This window comes from Phascolarctos cinereus, unplaced genomic scaffold (genome assembly GCF_003287225.1).
Source record: "Phascolarctos cinereus isolate Bilbo 61053 unplaced genomic scaffold, phaCin_HiC Scaffold_2;HRSCAF=192, whole genome shotgun sequence".
NCBI lineage: Eukaryota > Metazoa > Chordata > Mammalia > Diprotodontia > Phascolarctidae > Phascolarctos > Phascolarctos cinereus.
In genome coordinates, this window is record NW_027555625.1 from 342,434,174 (window position 1) to 342,454,017 (window position 19,844).

General features: G+C 37.4%; 1 protein-coding gene across 1 annotated transcript in view; it reads left to right on the forward strand.

The window, feature by feature from the left end:
* SPOCK1 (SPARC (osteonectin), cwcv and kazal like domains proteoglycan 1) overlaps positions 1-19,844 on the forward strand; it is a 745,062-nt gene that overhangs the window by 266,989 nt on the left and 458,229 nt on the right.

Sequence of the window (19,844 nt, forward strand, 5' to 3'; positions counted from 1 at the left end):
AAGTTCAGATTGGACTCAGTGGCACTATGGTCCTAGCTCAAAGATTCCTTCTGTACCTGTAGATGCTGAAATCAGTCCCTAGTTCTTTTTAGCCATTGTCGTTGTCATAGGATCTCAGAATCATAGATTTAGAGTCAGAAGCATAGAGAACATTGAGTCTAATCCAATCATTTTACAGATGGGGAAACCAGGCCCAGGATGGTGAGGGGATTTTCCCCAAGATCATAGAGTGTGTCTGAGACAGGATTCCAGCCAAGGTTGGACCTCATTGGCTACAAAGGCTTACCTTGACCTTCATTTTGTTATTGTCCTCCCTGACACTTTAAAATTACTTTATAGTTTATAAAACTCTTTAAGTACTTTTATCTTAGTTGATCCTTAAAACTCTGTAAAAGTAAGTAAAGAGATATTATTTTTTTCTTTGTATAAGTGATAAAATTGAGTCTCAAAGAGGTTGAGTTGCCTCACGGCACAGAGCTTGCAGAGCTAGGATTAGGACCTCGGTATCTCTCTCTGAATTCAGGCTCTTTCTTTATACTATACATGCTTTAGGGTCATGAAATACTCTGGCTGCTTAAAAGGTGATGTGAGACAGTGGAAGAATAGGAGAACTTGGAGTCAGAGCACCTGGGTTCAGATCACAGCTCTGACACTTATTACTTTTGTGACCTTGGGCAACTCAATCATCCTTTTTTTTTTCCTTTAGTTTCCTCATCATAAAATGAAGTGGGAGTGAACTTAGTGAAACTCTAAGGTCCCTTATACCTTCAAATCTATGGTCCTAGGATCCAGAAGTGGACAATTTCTTATTTTTTGCAGTTTTATTTCATTGAAATTATGTATCTATTGAATAGAATTGAATGTAACCACTTAGGGCCACCGTTCTGTAAGCATTGGCTGTGTGCAATGCCTTTCCCTAAGCTCTGAAGGAAAACCAAAATGAATAAATCTCTTTATGCACAGAACTTGTAGCTAAATAGGGAAAATAAAACATGTTCACAGATAACCGTAGCAGAACATGGCTAAGAGCAAAATAGATATCTGATCAAAATCCTAGGAGAGACCCAAATATCTAGAGATGAACTTATTAAGCATCTTTCTTGAACTATAAACTGAAGGTTTAGCCTGGCTACTTGGAGAGAGATGATAAGGTTTTCATGGCTTCTGAAGATTGGCAGTGCAACTCAGCTTAGCATCCTCTAGTCCTCCTGGGACTATTCATTCAATCAATCAATAAACATTTGTTAATCACCTACTATGTATCAGGCACTCTTTTAAGCAGGTGGGATACAAAGAGACAAGACAGTCCCTATCCTCAAAGAGCTTACCATCTCATGAGGAGCAAGAGTTAAACTTAAATTTCATTTTCAGCAGTCTCTTTAATTTATTACCACGTACATATTGTATATGTTTCCACTACTGTAATTCAGCTCATGATGTTTCTTCCTCTCTCCCTTCCCATCTCTGATTAGCCAGTCTAAAACCCGCTTCGCATTCTTCTTTAGTGAAAACATTTTGAACTCCCCTCATATGGAGTAATTTCTCCTTTTCTCTAAACTGTTCTGGCTCTTGCTGTCAGAATCAAACAGTCTACTATTCAATTTTATTGTTTCTTATATTCTTCCCTATTTGTTCCACATAAGTGAGTTTTGTTAAAACTGCTTTTTTGGACCTCTTTGTGATCCATATGACCTGTGTGTATCAGGTGGTCTCTGCTTCCTCTGTTGATGTGCCATCCCCACACCATTCCCATTCCTGAGCCATCTGTATCTGGAAATTCCTGTGCCTTGTGTGGCATCTCCCTGCCAGTGACATCAGAGGTGGGAAATTGTTAGACACATTTGAACAAGAGCCTCCCTTCTCCCTACATATTCATTTCTTTCCCAGCTCTGCTTCTAACCCTTCAGACTTGACTATCCCAGCTGGATTTTCATCTTAGAAGTTCCCTCCATTCCTGTGGTCTTGTCACCCTGGATTATCCCTTTCTTCCTCTGGCCCCCTTCTCCCATTGGTGAGTTTGTCCTGGAACCTCCATTGTGAGGAATGACCTGAGCTAGTTATCTTTCACTCCTTTCCTGGCTCTACTGACTCTCTGGACTCCACCCCTCCATGGATACCTTCCCTCCTATTTCCTGAATTTTATCTCCATTTTATGTATTGTCTTCCTCCATTAGAATATATGCTCCTTGTAGGTAGAGATTGTCTTTCCTTTTGTTTCTATTTGTATCCCCAGTGTTTAGCACAGGGCCTTATGTTTAATAAATGCTTGTTCACTTATTGAGTAGACAACATTGGCCTTCTCCTCACCGCCCCCCCCCCCATGAGTTGCTCTAACGTATGAGGGACCAAACACTCGAGTATCCTAATACTGAAGTAGGAGAAGCAGAGAGAGCCTGGAAGAACCTAGCTGTGCCCAGTCCAAAGGATGGCCTCTTGAGGAATCATTGGCTTGCATAGAAGAAAGATAAAGTGTTTCATTATCCTATATTTCCTCCTGAGGCTGTTAAGAAATCATCATGCCTGAGGCTGTCTTTGCTTTTTTGTGCCTAGAAGGATGTTTGGCAAGTAGCTCAACAATCAGTGGTTGATTGAGAGAAAACAGGCCAAATATACATGAGTGGCCATTCTGTTAAATACCCTGAGGCTGTACAGCAGGGCTTGTTGACCATTGAAGCAACATTAATTGGTTAAATGCTATAGTGCTTCACCTGCCCATGGGCATACTTTAAGATTAACCTCAGGAACATGAGAATTAGACACTTCAATTTTTACAACAGCCCCATTGCCCGTGCCCTTTGGTCCATCATGGCGCTAGAGAAACAGATCCCTCTAATCATTTCATTTAAACACGAGATGAAGGCACACATGATTTTCATAGCACTCTTATATGACTGGCTGCAAGTGTGGGTTGTCACGATGTATTTATGTTTTTATGAGATGAGTTCATTATATACTATAGGCATGAAAATACATTCCCTTGCTCTGGAGAACAGATCTAAGGAACTTCCCTAAATTCAGCCGGTATATAAACAGCTAACTTCATACTTCAAAGCTGGATGCTTTTAGCTCTGTCTTTGGGTTGAATCCTAACAATAGCAGCAGTTGACCACTAAAGCTGTCAGGAAGAATTGGATCAGTTGAGGGACCCCAATAGCAATGATGTTTAAGTGAAATTAAGTAAAAGAGCCCTTTCAGCTTGGTTCCATGGGGGCCTTAATTTAACATGAGACACGACAGAAAAAAAAAGCAGCAAAACCCAAACAAAAACAAAAATTGTTGTATGAATGGATCACTCTCCAAGATAAATCCCAATATCCTCTGCCCTGGTTACCATTAGGCTACCGCTAGAGGATTGTGGTCAGTTCTTGGCACCACATTTTAGAAGGGATGTTTTTGATAAGCTAGAAGACGCCCGGAGGAGTGTAACCTGGATGGTGAAGGTACTAGAACTCACACCACATGGAGATTAATTGAAGGAATGAGGAAAAGTCTTTCACAGTGTTGCACCTTCCTACCTTTTTTCAATTTATCTAATGCTACAGCTTTGCTCATATTCTATGTTCCAGCCAAACTAGAATCTTGCCTTTGCACCGAATGTCCCACATTTTCTACCTTTGTACATGTTATACCCCATGCCTGGATGTTCTCCTTCCCCTCCACTGAATTCCTCCCTGTTGAAGCAGAGATTGACTACATTTCAAGGGATATTGTAGAAAGGGATTCGCACTTTGGAGTGGGGGAGAGTTTCCATGAGATGACCTCAAGTGACCTTTGCCACAGCCTATGATTCTATGAGAAGCATAGGACTGAAGCATGCAAATGTTAGGGGAAGGGAGTGGAGGGAAGAGAATCAATGCTTGTGTGCTAAGTTAATTCACTGTGGGAGAAGGAACAAATATGGAAGATTTGCTGTCTAGCTTTTTGCTCGATGAGTCAGTGAAATACAATAAGGACTCCAGAGAGCTGACCGCTATTATTGCTTTTTCTTGCAAAGATACTGGAAGATTAATGAGTCAATTGATCAATCAGTTAATTGATCAATCAGTTAATTAATTAGTTAATCAATTAATCAACCATTTATTAAGTACCAATTTTGTGCAAGGCACTATGCTAAGTATTGAAGTTACAAAGATAAAAGGGAATGAGTTCCTGACCCCTCAAGGAGGCAAGACACACACACACAGACACAGACACACACAGACACAGACACACACACACACACACACACACACAGACACACACACACACACACACACACAGAGCATACTATAAATCAAAAGATAACCTTGGAGGGGAAGGCACAAGCAGCTGCGGGGATCAGAAAGGCTTCATGGAGTAAATGGCATTTGAGTTGAGCTTTGAAAGAGGGTGGAATAAGAAGGGAGAACATAGGAAGCATAGAATCTAGTCCACTGCAAAGACAAAACTGTGTGAAGAATAGCAGCTAGGCCAGATAGTTATACCATAGTGTGAGTGGAGGGGAGTAATGTGTAAGTAAACTGGAAATAAAAGAGGGACCCCAACGTGCCAAAGAGAAGATTTTATTGAGTAGAGGGTGACATAGTCAAATCTATGCTTAAAGAAAATCACTCTGTAAGCTGTGTAGAAGAAAGAGATATTAGGCAGACTCTTTTCTCTAAGAACCTAGCAAGAGCAGAGTGAAAATTGTAGTTGGATTAGACAATAGAAAAAGAAGTCCCATGTACATTATTATTATTTTCTACTCAAAATATCAATAGTTCAAATTTTATGGCTTTATTTTGGTTTTTGCTTCATCTTGCATTTGCATTTGTGGAGCATGTTATTCTGGTCCAATTAAAAATACAATAAAAACAAATAACCCCAAAGCTCCTCTTAATAAATCCCATATGAACTTATTTCCTCCTATTCTAATTAGTCAGGCTGGTCTCCTTAGTGTTCACAAACACCATGCTCATTCCCAACTATGTTTAACTATTCTTTCTGCTGTGCTTTTCCTCTCCAAATTGTTCCTGCAGCATTTATCCAATTCAATACAATTCAGTTCAACTGAAAGTGTACATGCAGTTCCTATTATGAGCCATAGGCCCACTGCCTACATACCAGTGGGATGGAAAAATAGGTAGAAGATTGTGTCTTTGTCCTCATGGAGGTTACCATTAGATTATTCTCACACCAATTTGAGGGTGAGGACAATATGTTCTCCTTTTACATGTTTTGTACAGCATCTAATCCTACATATTTGAATATAAGTGAAGTGTATGTTGAGTATTCTCTATTTACCATGGCCCTGTAACTTTTTGAGGAGTGGGAGGGGCACAACAATGGATAGAAAGATGAGTTGGATACATTCCTGCTCTCATGGAGGTTATAGTCTAGAGACAGGTTCCCTACTCTGTTGGAGGTAAAGTATATGGGTAAACAACTTGATTGTAAGGAACAGTGTCAAAGTGCTGCAAGGGTTATGTGGTGGTATGGGAGTTTAGAGAAGGAAGCAATCATTTCCCAATGGAAAAAGTAAGGGAATGCAATATGGAGGTAGAGGCACTTGTATATATATTCTTATGCTTAAATCTGGGAGGGATTTTCTTTTCTTTAAAAATGATGTTTAAAAATATATATTTTTGTGACTACCTCCATTGTAATAAAATATAATAATAAAAATATGATAATCATACCCTCCTTGGTAACAGAGAGACGTGGTTAAAAAAAATGAATTGATATGTCAACCATGGCTGATTATATATGCAGCATTCCACATCCATTGTCCACCACCACTCTCATCTACAGAAAGTGTGTTTCTAGAGAAAAATATGAAAATATGTTTCATTAGTCCTTATCATCAGTATGATTAAGATTGGTTGTTATGTTAATTTGAATTATGATGTTGTTTCCTGAGAATGTTTTTTAAACTCACACATGTAATTGTACCTTTATTCTCGGTGCACAATCTTCTCTTTCAGATCGGCTAGAAGATAACTGATACAATCTTATCTAAATGATATAAAGGGGGTGATCTAAGGAGAAATATAGGGGCTAAGAGCTTATTTACCTTATTATTGTACATTTGAAATTTTGATGAAATTATAAAAAATGTTCACATTTTTATATATTGTTTGATGTCATTCTTTTATTTTTCTCATTTATAATGCTTTCGTATTCAGGAAGTTGAGGTAGGTTCCTGACTTTTAAATTGTACTTAGATATAGCATGGTAATATTTGCCAGATAAAATGTAAATTTCATTCTACATCCCAAGCCTCAGCGGTAAATATTTATTTTAGCTCACTGAGCCACAACGGCACACATTTGTTTTTCATTGGTTTATCCAGGGGATGCAATTTATCAAATGCGTAGAAACAGTTCATTTACTGGCTTATGTTTTCTCATTACTTATAGTACAAGTATGATTGTCAGTTATTATCTGAGTTTTACTGGTAGTTTATTTATTGAAAGAGCAGGGTTATGAACATTGTTATTTTCTAAATCATTTTGTCTACAGCCTTCAGGACTTTAAACTAAATGTCAAGCTCATTTATCAAAGAATCTCTCTATTTTTTTTTTTAGCATGTGGATATCTGTATGCTTACATGTATTTATAGACTCATGTGTATATATGTATATGTAAATATATGTTAAGTGAAATAAGCTGAATATCTTTAGATTTAAAGCTAAAATCACAGAATATTAGGGTTTGAAGGGGTGTTAGTGATCCAGCCCCCTCAATTGAACAAGGAAAAAGCTCAAGTTAGCAGAAGTTTAAATGACTTGTTTGAGGTCACATAACTGGTGAAGGAAAGGGTTAACATTTTAGCTTTGTTTTTTTTCCCTCTGGGACTGATATTATATCATGCTGCCATATATACCTAGATACCTAGATAGATACTTATATTTATAAACATATACATTTAAACAACACATGCATGTATAAATTCACTGGTATTTATCTATAGGTATACATATATTTTATATACGTGTGTATATAATACATTTTATTGGGGTTTTTTTTTGGGTGAGGCAGTTGAGGTTAATTGACTTGCCCAGGGTCACACAGCTAGGAAGTGTCAAGTGTCTGAGGTCAGATTTGAACTCAGGTCCTCCTGACTCCAAGGCCGGAGCTTTACCCACTGCGCCATCTAGCTGCCCCACAATACAGTTAAAAAATTAAATTGAATACATACATACAAACACAAGAGGCAATGTGGCATAATGGATATAGAGCGTTGGACTTGAAGTTAGGAAGATTTGAATGTAAGCCCTGCCTCAGACACATTTTGGCTGTGTGACTGGACTTTCCACCCTGAGAAACTCTCTAAGATTATAAATTGCAGTGGAGTACAGTTTTCCATTAAGAGGGAGTTTCTTAATTAGGAATTCTATGTGCTAGTTAAGCCACAGGTCTTATTCAAAAACACATACACATACACACACACACACACACACTTTTATGCATACATATGTACAGGTACTAGTAATAAACATGGGAAGTTAAACTACTGACAAAAATAGAGGTCACAAATTGATATGTAAGCTTCATAAATGTAAAAGAGACTGAATAATGTGGTTGAAAGAAAGCAGGAATTAGGGTTCAAATCACAATCACAGAAACCAGAATTCGGAAGAGATTTCAGAGTATATTTAGTTTAATTTATATCTAAACAAGTATCCATTTTAAAAGTAGCCCAATGAATGGCCATTTATCTTTGCTTGAAGATCTCCTATGAAGGACAGCCTATTTTCTTTCAACATATCCTATTCTACTTTAAAAGAGCTCTAACCATTAGAAAGATTTTTCTTTCTTCAAGCAGAAATATGTTTCTTTATAACTTTCACCCATTGATTCTGGTGCTGTTCTTTGGGGCCAAGAAAAATAAATCTATGTCTTTTTCCTTAAGAAAGACCTCCACATACTTGAAGGTAGCTATCACGTTCCCCAAGACTTCTTTTCTCCAGGTTAACCATCCACGTTTCCTTTAATCATCCCCATGGATCCTGACATTCTCTCTAGTAATCCAACATCTCAGTCTCCTTAATTCCCATGCACTGCTCTTCCACCCTACCTCAACTTCACATGGATACTCTTGATCTTTAGAATTTCTCTGGATTTTTCATTGGTATCTTAGACTCAGCATGATCAGAAGGGTCACCCATAACTATTCCCCTTTCATGTTCAAGAACTTCAAAATTATTTTCTCTTATCACCGTCTATCTTTCTCTGTGCCTTATGACTCCTAACCCTATTCTTTGTCTTCACTGTGATTGCCATTCCCTTCACTCCTCAGTCCTTCCCTAAGCCATCACCACTGCATTGGCTGCATTCTCCTCCTTTCTCTATCTTGACCCCTTAGTTTCTCTGCTCTAGAATCCCTTGTTCCCTGACCCCTCATCCTATCACCAATCATACTTCACCAAACCACAAACCTGATTGCTCCCACTATTCTTTTCCTTTGCTACTATTCACATGCTGTTGGGTAAAGCTGCAGGAAATCACATAATATGCTGACTGAGTCCACTGAAATATGTTATTTATTACACTTTGGCCCTCACTGAAGCAAGGCAATCATTCTATTCCTCCCTAATTTCTTTATTAGTCTGTTCTCCACAGAAGTTATTCTAAATTTTTTCATCTCTCTTCAAGCCTTCCATATCACCTTTTCCCTGCAATCGTCTCAGTTGAAGACCTGATCTATATTTCTCTATACTATGCTGAAAAATTGATACCATTTGCTGAGAGTTTTTACTTCTCCTTCCTCCCTTTTCTAATATCATTGCAATATTTTGCTCCACTATCTCTTCCTTCACTCAAGTCGGAGATCAGTTGAAGACCTGATCTATATTTCTGTATATTATACTGAAAAATTGATGCCATATGCTGAGAATTCTCCCTTCTCTTTCCTTCTTCTTCTAATATCGCTGAAATATTTTGTCTCACTAACTCTTCCTTTACTCATGTCCTTGCTAAGGCTAAACTCATCAATCCTATATGCTTTCCAGGCTTCAGTACCATATTACCTTTACTATCATCCCCACTTTTTTATTTTCAATCTCTTCCTATCCATTGGTTTCTTCCTGCTGCCTATAAACACACCCTTGTATTCCCCACCATTATAAGCCCTTACTTCATCTAACCATCATTGCTAGTTATCATCTGATATCTCACCTTCCTATATGGCTGAACTTACTGAGAAAACTGCTTTCACTTGGTGCCTCCACTTTCTTTCCTCTCACTTCTTTCTTTTTTTTTTTTCACTAGGCAATGGAGTTAAGTAACTTGCCAAGAGTCACACAGCTAGTGAGTATTTTGTGATTGAGGCTGTATTTGAACTCAGGTCCTCCTGAATCCAGGGCCAGTCCTCTATCCACTGTGCCACCCAGCTGCCCTCTTTCCTCTCACTTCTAAACCAGTGGTGTCAAACTCAAATAGAAATGGGGGTCACTAATCCATACATAAGGTTCCCTGTGGGCCTTATATGGACTTAGTATTATTAGTATTAATTGTTTCTGTTGTTAACCACGTCCCGATTATATTTTAATATGCTTCAAGCTGTGCTTGTGAGTACTGTGAGCTGCATATTTGACATTTCTGTTCTAAACCCTCTTCAATCTGGTTTCCTGACCTCATCATTCTCATCATGAAATTGCTCCCTCCAATGTTACCAATGGTCTCTCAATGGCCAACTCCAAAGACATTTTTCTCAGTCTTCATTCTTGACCTTTTTACAGCTTTTGATCACCTTCTTGTGGTTATTCTTTTCTCTAGGTTTTCACAGTACTGCCCTGCTCTGAATTTTTTCTTATCTGTCTGGCTGCTTTTTCGTAGTAGCCTGTGCTAATTCTTCATCCATTTCACACTGATTAACCTTTCTGTCTTGGGCCCTCTTTTCTTTTCACTCTATGCTACCTTAGTTGGTGATCTCGTCAGCTCTCATGCATTCAATTATCATCTTTGTGCAGACAATTCCTAGATTTATTTATGCAGCCCAAGTCTCTCTTCTGAGCATCAATATGTTCAGTATCACTAACTGCATTTTAGAATATCACTAGATATTTAGATATCACTAGATCCCATAGGCATCTCAAACTCAGCATGTCTAAAACAGAGCTCAATAATTTGACATACTCTCTCTGCCTCCCAACTTTTCTGTTACTGTTTAGGGTCTCTCACCCTCCCAGTTACCTAGGTTCTCAATCTCTATTTGCTTCAGTTTCCTCAACTGTAAAATGGGGATAATAATATAGCCCCTACCTTGCATAGTCGTTTCGAGGATGAAATGATCCTCATAACATAGCATCCTCATAGCATTTTTAAAGTGCTTAGTGCAGTCCCTAGCACATAGTAGATACTTAATAAATGCATATTCCCTTCCCTTCCCCATCATAGCTAAGATGCTGCAAACTTCTTGAAGTCTTACTTGGCAATTACTTCCCCACTTGAAGAAAGATATGGATGTCCAAACTAACTAACACCAAAGTCTTAGCCCTTCTGTCATTTATTAGCTGTGTGTCCTTGGGTAAATCACTTCCCTCTTCAAGCCTTAATTTCATCATCTTTAAAATTAGGGGATATGATAATGATGATGATGATGATGGTAGCAGCTTATATTTTATATACATAATTTAATTTGACCTCATATCAACCATGTGAGATAGATACTATTAGTATCCCCATTTTACAGTTGAGAAAACAGAGATTCAGATCAAGTGATTTGTCAGAGGTCAAATGATCTGAAGCAGTATTTGAGCCTAGATCTTTCTTACCTTAAGCTTAGCACTGTAGTCACTATGCTATATTACCAGTTTTTATTGTTCCACTCTCTCTAAAAGTCTCTTTCCACATCAACATTCCATTATTCTAAGTTTAGAACTATGGCATTGAATATGAAATTGAGCAGGCTTAACTAGGGTGCTGTGGATAGCATAACTGTTCCCTGGAGAGTACCAAGTGATTGTCTCAGTTTAGTCAAGATGAGGATTGAAGAAACATTTCTAACTGGGTTTCCAACTGAGTGTGGGAATGTGGTGATGTGAATGGCATAGAGACAAATGATTTGGAGAAACCACAAGAATGGGATCACTGTGGAGATGTAACTAGGAATTCTGGAACCTAGAAGTAAGGTGGTGCTCAGTGCTAATGCTCAAATTGACTTTTTAAGACAAAATCAGTTGGCAAGAATTGGTGGAGGGAGACCTCCAACCTCTGGACATGAGGCCTGGTAAGGCAGAAATTCCATCTGAGGTGAGGATGTGGAGGCCCTACTAAGTCTGCTACTTGGTAGGCTGATATTTGGGGGAAAAAGCAGGGTGGGACATAGCTGAAGAGAAACTTGCTTAGGACACGGCCCCTTGGCAGCAGGAAACTTTAATTGGTAGACTTCAAATACTTGAAAGATTGTCATGCAGAAGAGGGATTCGATTTCTTTTTTTCTTGACCCCAAAGGGTAGAACTAAAAAGAATGGGCAGACTTTGTGAAGAGGCAGATTTTACCTTTATTCACTGAGAAACTTCCTAATGATTAAAGATCTCCAAAAATAGAACCAGTGTCCTCTATAGGGCTTGGATTGTCCCTCAGTGGAAGTCTTCATGGGAAGGTTGGATGGTCATTTGTTGGGATAGTGGTGATTGAGGTGATTCCTAGTCAGATATGGGTTGGGCTAGTTGCCTTCTGAAGTGCCTTTAAACTTTGAGATGCTAATAGATGCTTCTATCCTTTTGATTTCTGTTTTTTTTCTTCATACCTTTTTCCCCCAACTGGTCTACCAAAACACCCTTTGAATGTACTGGGAGAGCTCTGGATTTCCAGAGCATTTACAGTGTCTCATTTAATAAAGTAAATGGCGTTCTGTAGTGTGAAGAATGCACTGTAATTAACCTGTCCTGGGAGGTATAATTTTTCTATGCAGGATTTTCTTAGAGCAGGGTCTGCCTGTGTATGAAATAACTCTACCAGATAGTTAAGAATTTGCCAATGGGAATTTGCAGATTAGAAGGTTTCTACATTCATGTTTCAGCCATTAGGGCCAGAACATAGCCCAGAGGAGTTTTATACCCACATTTATGATCTTTTGCCTTCTTAGCCATCTGCATTACTTATCCCTGGCCATGCTGAATAAGATTGGTATTTATTTTCTAGGCTGCGATACCAAGAGCAATTTGTATTATCTTGGGTAATCTTCAGATGAAACTGCAGGGTTCAGACAGCTTAGCTAAAATATGTATGAATGAGAAATTATCTGTTCTGTTTGAGCTAAATTTCTTTGATCTGATGGCATCTGAGGCTTAGAGGTGTATTATAAAGCACATCATAATGTTCGTAATTGGGAACAAAGTAGATAGGTTTTAAAAGTGTTTTTGTTTTGTTCTCCTTCCCCTCTCTTGCCCATAGTTTGCTCCAAAGGTGTTTACAGCTGAAGCAAGCCTCTCTGCTTAAGCCCTGGTGAAAATTTGAGCAGAACTGCAGCCATTTTGAGTATTGTAGGGCAAAAGGAGAAGCCACATTTTTCACTCAATATTGGCAGAAACTGAAATGCTGACATTTATATCGACTTTGAGGTTTACAAAGTGTCTTACATACACAATTTCCTTAGCATTTATGATCTCTTCAGTTTGAAGGGAAATAGTTACCTAAACTAGAAAGGAATGTTGAAGAATCATTTCAAGTTATGCAAATTAAAAGATCTCACTATAAAATTCAGGGTAGAATATAGGACAACAACAACTTCTTTTTTTTCTTTTTAAAGGATATTCTGTTCTTGAGAATGCAGATCTTAATAAAATACCTTCAAGGAAGGAGTTGAAAGCATTTAGCCCAAGTGGTGTCCACTGGTCTATGGACAGTTTTTAGTTTCTGCTAAAGGTGACAACTAAGAGAAATAGGTAATGGGTGAGTGAGTAACACAGAAGGTTATAGTTTTCTGCTAAAATCAGCTGTTGAATTTAAAGGAAAAGTAAAGTCATGACTCTCATCCAGGAATGCACTGATTTGTTGAGAACTAAGTTTCAATTTATCAGTTAAGGAGTAACAGAGCTCAAACTAGAGTCAAAGTAGGGAATAGCACAGGATGCAACCTGCAAGCAGGATGCAGCAAAGGGTGCAATTTAATGAGTTATTTATAAATGCACATTTAAAAATTTATTGATGTCTATTCATTTCATATCACTTTTATTTCCCAACATATCCCTTTTTCTCTCTCCCAGAGAGTAATTTCTTATAATAAAGAGTAATATGGAGGGGGAAAACAATTCATTAAAACTAACCAATGCGTAAATCAAAGTCAACATTTTATACAGTGTTCCATATACATAGTCTCCCACTTTTGTAAAGAAGAATGTACTTATTTTTAACAGGAGAAAAACATGGCAGAAGGAATTTATTTATTGATGAATCAAATCACTCATGTTGCAATGAAGGTTCTAAACCTTCAATGGATGTTAACACCTGATGGTACTATTTTTAAAGGCAAGAGGTCTGTAGACTGTAGAAAATACCTGGGAGTATATCTGCCAAGATAAACCCAGAAACTACACAAGCACAATTATAAAATGCTTTTTATGCAAATAAAGTCAGATTTAAATAATTGGAGAAATATTAATTGCTCATGAGTGGGCAGAGTCAATATAATAAAACTGACAATTCTACCTAAATTACTTGTTCAATGCCATCCCAATTAAATTACAAAAAAAAATTATTGAGCTAGAAAAACAAGAATAAAAATTCATTTGAAAGAATAAAAAGTCAACAATATCTAAGGAATTAATGAAAAAAAAATTTAAAGAAAGGAAACTTAGCAGTACCAAATCTTGAAATATAAGGCAGGAATTATCAAAACTATCTGGTACTGACTAATAAATAGAAAGATGGGTCAGTGGAATAGAGTAGACATACAATACACATGATAAATGATTATAGTAATCTTGTGTTTGACAAATGTAAAGATTTAAGCTTTTGAGGATAAGAGCACCCTATTTGGTAAAAATTATTGGGAAAAGAGTGGATTATAGTCTGGCAGAAATTGAGTATACAGCAATATCTTATACTGTTTATCAAGATAAAGTCAAAATAGATACATGACCTAGATATAAAGGGAGAAATCAAAAGAAAACCAGAACATGGAACATGTTACTTATCAGACTTATAGAGAGGAGAAGAGTTTATGAAAAAACAAGACATAGAGAGCATTGTGAGATATAAAATGGATAATTTTGATTATATTAAATTAAAAAGGTTTTGTACAAATAAAACCAATGTAGCCAAGATTAGAGGAAAGCAGAAAATTTAGGAAAAATTTATAGGTGGTTTCTCAGATAAAGGTCTTATATCTCAAATATATAGAGAACTTTGTCAAATTTATAAAAATGTGAGTCATTGACTAATTGATAAATGGTCAAATCATATGCACAGGTAGTTTTTTGATGAAGAAATTGAAATTCTTTGTAGCCATATAAAATGCTGTTAATCATTATTGATTACAGAAATGCAAATTCAGATTGGCTAAAATGATAGGGAAAATATTAAATGTTGGGAGAACATGTGGAAAAGTTGGGATATTAATAAGCTGTTGGTTGGAACTGTGAACTGATCCAACCATTTTAGAAACAATCTGGAGTCATGCCCAAAGAGTTATAAATCTGTGTATATATCCTTTGACCCAGCAATACCACTATTAGGTCTGTTTTCCAAGGTGGTGAGGGAAAAAGAAAAACAACCTATATGTTTTAAAATACTTATGGCAGCTCTCTTTGTGGTGGCAAAGAACTAGAAATTAAAAGACTGCCCATCAATTGGGGAAGGCTAAACAAATTGTGGTATATGATTTTGACGGAACACTACTATGTTGTAAGAAATGATGAAATGGTTGATTTTAGAAAAAAAAATGATAGAGTTTCATGAACTTAAGAAAAATGAAATGAGCAGAAAGAAGATAATGTTGTATACAGTAACAGAAATATAGTTCAAGAATAATTGTAAACCAATTATTCTGAGCATTATAAGTACTTAAATCAACTATGAAGGATCTATGAAGGAAGATGCTATCCACCTCTAGAGAAAGAACTGATAAATAGAAGTACACATATGGTTTTAAATATAGCTATAACTTTCTATCAAACATTGTGTGCCTTCTCTAGTGTGGGATCCAGAGGAAGGGAGAGAGAGTTTGAAACTTAAAATGTAATGGAAAAAAAAAATTAAATTTTAAAAAAAGCAAGGGATGTACTTTTCAAATCTTCTCTAGGGTCTGGAAATGCCTCTTTGGGGCTGTGACATCAGCCTGGTGGGCTTGTCACCTTTCCTTGTACTTGTGTTTAATTATAGATTGTAATCCTTCCCTAGAGGTTGCTAGATGACTCAGTGGTTAGAGCACTGGGCCTACAGTCAGGAAGACCTAAGTTGACATCTGGCCTCAGACACTTACTAGTTGTCTGACTCTAGGCAAGTTACTTAAACCCTGTTTGCATTAGTTCACTGGAGAAGGAAAAACGAGTCTAGAATCTTTGCCAAGAAACCCCCATAGACAGATATGGTGTGCTATGGTCCATGGGAATCACAAAGAGTCAGATATGATTGAACAAGAACAGAATTCTTCCTTAGCATTTAAGTTAAGGACAGCTTTGGTGATGCTTTCTGATTGTGCTCATTATAATGCTCTTAAAGGATGCTGGTAGCTCATATCCTGAAAATGACATCGTGTAGATTTGATGGCCTTGTTTTAAAGTTTTATTCAGTCAGTCAGTCAATCAATAAACATTTAAGTTACTATTATATTCCAGGAACTAAGATAGTTCCTACTCTCAAGGAACTCATTGTCTAATGAGGGAGCAAAAAGCAAACACAATCAAAGTATGTACAGGATGAATTGGAAATAATCCACAGAGGGAAGGCATCAGAATGAAGAACAATTTAGGAAAGGCTTCCTATATCTGGTGTAATATTAGCTGGGACTTGAAGGCAGTCAGGGAAGTCAAGAGACAGAGATGAGGAGGGAGAGCATTCTAGGCATGTGGAACAGCCAGAGAAAATGGACGGAATCAAGGAGTAGAGTGGTTTATTTCAGGAAGAGTAAGAAGAGCAGAGTTACTGGATTGCAGAGCATATTGGGGTCTGAGGAGGTACAAGGTATAGGAATACTATAGAAGGGTGCGTGTGTGTGTGTGTGTGTGTGTGTGTGTGTGTGTGTGTGTGTGTGTGGCAGGTTATCAAGGGCTTTGAATGCCAAATAAAGGCTTTCATATTTGATCTTGGAGGTGATGGGGAGCCATTGGAATTTATTGAATGTGGGGAGGGGCACCATAGTCAGACCTGTACTTTGGGAAGATTGCTTTGACAGCTGAATGGAGAATTGAGTGGAACAGGTAGAGAGACAAACTGGCAGATTATTGTAATCATCCAGGTGTGAGGTGAAAGAGTCTTTACCAGGGTGGCAATAGTGTCAAAGGAGAAAAGGGAGCATAGACAAGAGATGTCATGAAGATAAAATTGACAGTTCTTGGTAATGATTAGATATGAGAGAGATAGTAAGGGGTCAAGAATGACACATAGGTTGTGATTCTGGGTGACTGGGACAATGGTAGTGTCCTTGATAATAATAAGAAACTTTGGAAGGGGGGGGAGGGTTCTATGGTAAAGATAGTCCAATTTTGGGTATGTTGAGTTTAAGATATATATAAGATATCCAATTTAAGATGTCCAATGAGTTCTTGGAGAGGTTAGGGCTGAATAAATTCATTTGAGAATCATAGGCATAGAGATAATAATTGAATCTATGGTGGCTGATGAGATCACCAAGTGAAATAGTATCTATAGAGAAAAGAACAAGGCCCAGGGCAGAGCTCAGAACGCCCATGGTTAGTGGGTGTGACCTGGATGAAGATCTAGCAAAGAAGTGGTCAAATAGAGAGGACAAGAACTAGGAGAGAGCAGCATCATAAAAACCTATAGGGCAGAAAGTACCAAGGAGAAGTTGTCACATCATTTTCAAAAAATAGCCAAGTAACTTGCAAAATTTGGACGTTCTTGGTGGTGGGGAATAGGATAATAGAGAGAAGGCAGGAATAGGTTGCAGTCTTCATCATTGTCAGGAATATTCACAATTTTGGGAATCAGATTTTTTAAAGCACTTGTGTTGAACTCAAATAGAAATGGATCCCTTCCAGTGACCACATATTGACTTAGAAAACTACAAATTGACATCATCTATATTGTATTGTATTTTTATTTGTTTTGTTAAACATTCCCCAATTACACTTTAATCTGGTTTTTGGCTGCAAGTTTGACACCTCTTCTTTAAAGTTTGAAAGTAGAAGGGTAAATTCAATTTCTTCTATAGTTTTGAGTTCTAACTTTAGTGGAGATTTCATTGGTATATGGAACTCTCAGTAAGAAAATTTCCTCTGCTAATACATAGTCACTTGTTCTGGAACAGTTGCCTAGCTAGCAAGTGTCAGAGATGGGGCTTAAGCCTCAATTTCCTTGATTCTGAGTTCAATTCTCTCTAGCTACTGTTTCTTTTTGCCTCTCACCTTCTGAACTTAATTAAGTTGGTTAAAACTTAGAGCTGTCATTTTCCGATTCTGTTTTCCTTGTCCTGTATTCCCCTGACTACTTGTGCTTCTCAGTATACAATGTATTTGATTATATTTATGTATGTATTCGTATACACACATACATATACACACACATATGAAAGTGCCTTACTTAATTTCTCAACCTCCATAATGCATTCACGTGAGCCGTGAAATTTAATATATAGCTGTATTGGGATATACGTCCTCCTACTTACGAAAATTATTCATTCCTGAGGTGGAGGAGGATTGTTTTGAGCTTCACTGTAGATGATGAACTTACTGACAAACAAACTCAACCACCACTTTTTTCCTGTCAAATTTGATCAAACAAAATCAATTTGGTTACTACTATATTCTGAATTTTAAACAACTAGAACTTTCTAAAGCCAGATGTGGAAGAAGGCCAGAGTAGCAAGGGCTCTTAAGAAAGGACATTTTTGTGTAGTCTCCTCACACTTACCTAAAAATGGTTTGGAGACAAGGAGAGTACAGAGAAATCTTCACACATCCCATTGTGATTTTGCAGGGCATGATGGCTCAGAGAAAGTGATTCTCAGACCCTTAAACGTAGTTTTTGATTGATTCCCTCATGCTCAAAAATCATTTTGTAAGCATCTGTACGAGGCTTTATGCAGAAAGTTGGTGTAATCAGCACCTGCTTTCTTGGAAACTGCCATTGGAGATGAGATAGCACTGATCTAGATAAAGTGATGTTGACTTATTCAGCCATAGTGTGTAGACATGTCCTTGCCTTTTCATGATACACTTTTGCCTGCTTTAAGGCAGACAGTAAAACCCTCAACCTATCATGCCACTTGAAGGGTTTTTCAATGGAATACATTTTACCCTCAGGGGTACATGGGTTATCTTTGTCACTGAAATGCTGCCTTTAACATGGATATCTCTTTTGTGCCCTGTTAGCAGCATTACAATGAAGCTTTCCATACTTAACTGCCAAGGCACTTGGCAATGTAACAAAAAAGAAGAAACAAGAGCACACTAAAGAAACATCAATCATTAGGGCAGGAAGGTACCCAAAAAATCATCTAATCCAGTCCTCTTATCCCTCATTGTACAAATTAAAACTCTGAAGTCCAGAGAGGGAAATTCCCTATCAAAGATCAGAAAACTTATAAAAATGCCTTTTGGTTAAACAATTGTATTTATTTATATTGTTTTAAAATAAATGTTGTGGTAATACCTTATTTTTGCTTTGTGATTAATTCTCCATAATTCACTCTCCACTCCTATCCCACTAGAATCATTCCTTACAAAAAAGGAAAACACATCAACATGTTAGCAATATCTGAAAGTATATTCCTTATTTTGCACCTATAGTCTACTACCTTTCTCCTGAGAGGAATCATTCCTTGGGACTTATGATTGGATATTGAATTGATCAGCGTTCTGAATTTTTTCAGTGAGATACATTTATTCATGATCTAGAAAATGGAATCATTTACACAAGAAGCAATCTGTTCTAATTTTACCAAAGCTATTTTACTAAAAGTCTATTTAGGGGCTTAGATGAACTCAACAAGGATCTAATAAAGTCGGGTAATTGAGCTACATAAAGGCAAATAAAATTCAAAGGAGACAGTGTCATAGATAAACTGTTGTGTAAGGCGGTATGGATGATAATTTGAACTAATTGTGCACAATGATGCAAATTAACTTCTCTGGAAGAGAGATTGAAGCATCATTTTTGGATAGCTCACTGAAGATGTCTACTGCGTACAGAGCAGCTGTCAAAAAATATTTTTAAAAGGCCCTTATGAATAGCAGGTTGGGCATGCTTAAGAAGAGAAATGACAAATATGCCAAAGATAGAATAGATGGGATATATATCCAAGTTGCATCTTCATCTGGAAAACTTCGTTCACTCTTGCTCACTTATTTCAAAAGGAGGTGTAATCAAAGAGAGAATTATAGGGAATAGAAGCAGAAAAATGAAATATGGGGGGGGTGAGAATAGCCAGACATACACAGAAAGATTCAAAACAGTGGGATCATATGGTAGAGAGACAATACTGTTTGGAAGAAGTGGACTAAGAGTCATATCCAGTGATATGCTAGTAAATATTTAACAGCCAGGTCAGGGAGAGGGAGAGAAAGTGCAGTGAAGAGAAATTTGATCTAAATTATTAACATTTTGCCCCACCAGTTTCTTAAGTCTAGACAATCAACAACAAAAAAATAAATCAAGTCATGATTCATAGCATTTGCCAATTTTCTAGGTGTAAATGTTCAAACTGGAAATTTAACAATTGGCTTTTGTGAACCTGAATGAACAGGATCGGGAACGC